Below are 3,274 nucleotides of genomic sequence, written 5' to 3' on the forward strand. Positions count from 1 at the left end.
AGAGTGTCCACCGAGATAGAAGATTAAGCCCACATCACAATGGCCAATGGGCGCAATAAGGACATATTACGTACGTTATTACACCCATCCACCCGACCCTCCCACACAAACTCTTTATTCTCTTTAAGAGTCACGCGTAAGCTATAAAAGACTCGGCCGATCATTAATCGCCTGGCTCAACAAAGATTTTCGGCATTTAATGTCGGCTGGTTTCTCCAAAAGTATCATACCTCGGTCGAACTGCAACGCGCATACGAAATCCCCGAATTCCTGGGATCATTCTAATTAGTCGGCTTGGGCGTGCGACAACTCTCCTCGAATATGCGAAAGCCAAGGAAAGTGATCGGAAAGGCCCAGCCCAACCATTTCGACAAGGCGCTCAAGATGATGGCTACTTGTAATAATACCCAAACCCACGAGGAAGAAGAATTTTCAAGGATCCTTGTAATATACGAGATGGCGCGGATATCAAGCGCAAAGAGCCTTATCTACCAAATAATTCGAAATAATAAGAACGGAAGCGTTGTGAACGTAGCTTGAGGGATCGCGAGGGGGCGGTGCGCGTGGTGGCGGTGAGCGGTGAGAAGCGAGGGAGGACGATGACGATGGGTGAGAAGGGGGTTATAACGGGGAGGAGGAGAAGGATGAACGCTAGTGAGACAGTGGCTGGGTGGGCGGAGAAGAGAGGAGAGTACCGGATCGTTAAAAACGTAATATCCGCTCTGCTGTTGTAGGTGATGCTTCCGGCACGCTGCGGAGGTTAGGTCGTCGTTGGCGGCGGCGTCTCTCTCCCAAGCGACGACGGAAGTGGCGACGCGCGCGAAAATCGTCGCCGCAGGCCGACAAGCCAGCCAGCGGTAGTAGTGGCGCAGCGGCAGAGGTAAGTTCCCCTCGCTCCCTCTCGCCCTTTCAATTTGGCTGCCCTTTTCCTCCTCTCCACTCCACTCGCCCGTCACTTTACGCTTCTTTTCCTTTTGCATCATCCTAGCCGGCTTCCACATCCTCACCCCTCACCTGCTCCTTATGCCACGAACCTTCAGCGTCCACCACCTCTCTCGCCCCCTAACATCAATCTGTATATATTCTCATTTTTTATCTTGTCACACCCGGGCAGAATTGCTACATCATTTCTCTCTCTCTCTCTCTCTCTCTCTCTCTCTCTCTCTCTCTCTGTCTCTCTTTCTTTTTCTTATTCTTATAGCTCGCGAAATGAACAAAAAAAAATAAAGTCCCGTATAAAGTGTAAAACAGTGGAAGTTGTTCGATCAACGTGGCTTGAGCATTGAGATAAAAAATTTTCTTATTTCGATGGGGAAAACGTTATGTGGAACGATCCATTGCTCGTTAAAATAAGTACTTGCCTTTACGTGCTTGTTTGATGTAGCGCTAATGAGTTTATTTGTCGAGCTAAAGCAATAAAGAAAGCGTAAGTTCTCCGACGGCGGTTCGCAGTTAAATTTATAGCGTCGAAAGCTTTCGAAATTAGCAACCGTGAATTTCAGAGGTCTTGTATTTTTTTTTATTTTTAATTTTTTTTTTTTTTTTTTTTTTTTTTTTTTTACAAGTCCGAGTTGTTCAATTTATAGAGATATACATGGACAATATGTGAATCGAACCAAGGATACTTCAATGTAAATTTCAACGGCTACTGTGTACATAGGAGCTTTTTATTAATAAGATAATTGATCTTAAAATACGACAGCTTGAGTGACTCAGGATAAAAAAATAATCTTTTATAATGAGGTACTTTTAATAACTGCCTTCCACACGCACGCACACGTATATATATATATATATATATATATATATATATATATATGAGGGTGAAAAAATGTTCATCGTCAAGCTTGAAACCGAGTTTTAAAAGGGTGAACGTCGTTATCGAAAAACTATAAAATATATAATTATGCAAGGAGGGCAGTGGCGGTAAGCTAATAAAGTTAAAAAATTCTTTTATTTTCGAAGCTACTATAAAGTCAGCTCGATTTTCATTTTCGCTTAAGCCACAACGTCGGCATATTGCATAAAAATACACAACTGGCCGGTAATTCTGCTCACCGCGCTTTAATCGGAATTACTATCAACGAAGCCCATCGGTCGCGGAATAATAGACTCGTGATACGAATCGTCGATTAAAGCAGCATACTTGGATTCTCCCATTCTCGTCACTTACACCGAGTGATTCGTTTCTTACTCAAGCTTCATCCGTAATCTCGAATTCACCGTCGTTCGACAAGGCAATCAACGTGATTTCGCCCGAGTCAAGGAACAGAGGATGAAAGAAAATTACTTTTCCCTGCTCACGGTAATACGCTTTTCATTTTTATTGCCAACCAATAACTCCGTGATAATACTTAAAAAAAGTGGCCTATTTATTTTAAACTTCTTTTAGAATTGTCTTTATCGCGTCATTGGGACTTTAAGGAAGACGAAATTCGGCTTGGTGATGAACGTTTTACGGAGGACGCGTTTTCAATAACAATTCAACTTGTCAATTTTCCTCATTTTATTACGATTCGTAAAACCAAAATGCCATAATGATCGATGTAAGCTTACAATCAATCCAACACCTAAGGACCTCAAAAGAATTTCGCATTTGAGCTCGAGCCTCTGAGAAACAATTAGAACACGCCGGAGATTTACTTTGACTTGGAAGTATTTAAACGGACATTTACGTCTTAGAAAAGCAATAAAGCATTCGAATCAAATATGTCAAATTTCGTGGTCGATTCGAGCATAAAATCCCCCCTTCGTCGCCAGTAGACGGAACAGAAAACGAGGATAAATTAGTGGACAATCCCTTAGAGAGAGAGAGAGAGAGAGAGAGAGAGAGAGAGAGAGAGAGAGAGAGAGAGAGAGAGAGAGAGAGAGAAAGAGAGAGAAGTCGGAGATGCAGTGGGATGCAATTAAGAAAAATCCCGGAGCTGCAATGTGACCCCATCGGTCGCGTCGTCCTATACAGTCGAACTGCAACTCGGATGCAATTCCGCAAAATTATTCCGCGGTCTGATTCCCCCCCCCCTCTCCGCCACTCCTTCAATACACGTGTATTTGCTCAAGGATTAAAAGAAAGGATACAATTTTCAATAATACGAAAACTTTTAATTGCAGGTACTATGGGAGCGGGGGCATGGAGGGTGGAGGAGGGCTACAAGCCACGAACCACCTCCGGCGGCGGCACGCGTCCCCACGTTCGAGATCTCGACGAAGTATATATACGTTAGGCCAGGATGGCTACGAGGACGAGCGAAGCGTCGAGCGACGTTTCGACGAG

General features: G+C 43.8%; 1 long non-coding RNA gene across 1 annotated transcript in view; it reads left to right on the forward strand.

Moving 5' to 3' along the window:
- The window catches only part of LOC105364155 (uncharacterized), a 53,029-nt gene extending 49,755 nt beyond the window's left edge, over positions 1–3,274 (forward strand). The window contains exons 2-3 of the long non-coding RNA XR_912940.1: positions 735–880; positions 3,112–3,274. This is a non-coding gene — a long non-coding RNA (uncharacterized LOC105364155). The remainder of the gene's footprint in view (positions 1–734; positions 881–3,111) is intronic.

The sequence above is a fragment of the Ceratosolen solmsi genome, unplaced genomic scaffold (assembly GCF_000503995.2).
Source record: "Ceratosolen solmsi marchali unplaced genomic scaffold, CerSol_1.0 scaffold43, whole genome shotgun sequence".
Classification (NCBI taxonomy): Eukaryota; Metazoa; Arthropoda; class Insecta; order Hymenoptera; family Agaonidae; genus Ceratosolen; species Ceratosolen solmsi.